The following is a 469-nucleotide window of genomic DNA, read 5'->3' as shown; positions in this document are numbered from 1 at the left end:
TGGCTGCAATTGCAGAAAGGGCCTTTCTCTGGGGCAGACACAAAGCAGAACTGCAGCAGTCAAGGCGAGAATAAACTCCTGCTTTACGGTGGCTTGCAAACAGTGAATGTAGCTCCACTGAAATGGCTATAAATTGCTGCTAAATCCCACTCGCCTGCCTTCTTCACTGCCCACTGCGAGCACTCTGTGCCCTCTGCAGCTCTGTTTGGCCTCAGGATCTTCCCATTCCCTGCTCGCCATCCAGGAGCAGCCCCATGTAGGGTGCATGCATCCAGCCCCAAACCCCAGCTCAGTGCTGCTAGTGGGCCAGTGGTCTGGGCACTGCTGGCAGGTGTCATGGGGAGGGAGTACCCCGTGCACAACCTGAGAACTGGCGTGGTCTGCATTCCTCCATCCTCTGAGGGATGAATCCAACAGAAAACACATCCAGCACCTGAACTTGGGGAGAGGAGCACATATCCTGACAAAA

This window comes from Numida meleagris, chromosome 1 (genome assembly GCF_002078875.1).
Source record: "Numida meleagris isolate 19003 breed g44 Domestic line chromosome 1, NumMel1.0, whole genome shotgun sequence".
NCBI lineage: Eukaryota > Metazoa > Chordata > Aves > Galliformes > Numididae > Numida > Numida meleagris.
The sequence above is the reverse complement of the archived record's forward strand: the minus strand, read 5'-3'. Positions refer to the sequence as shown.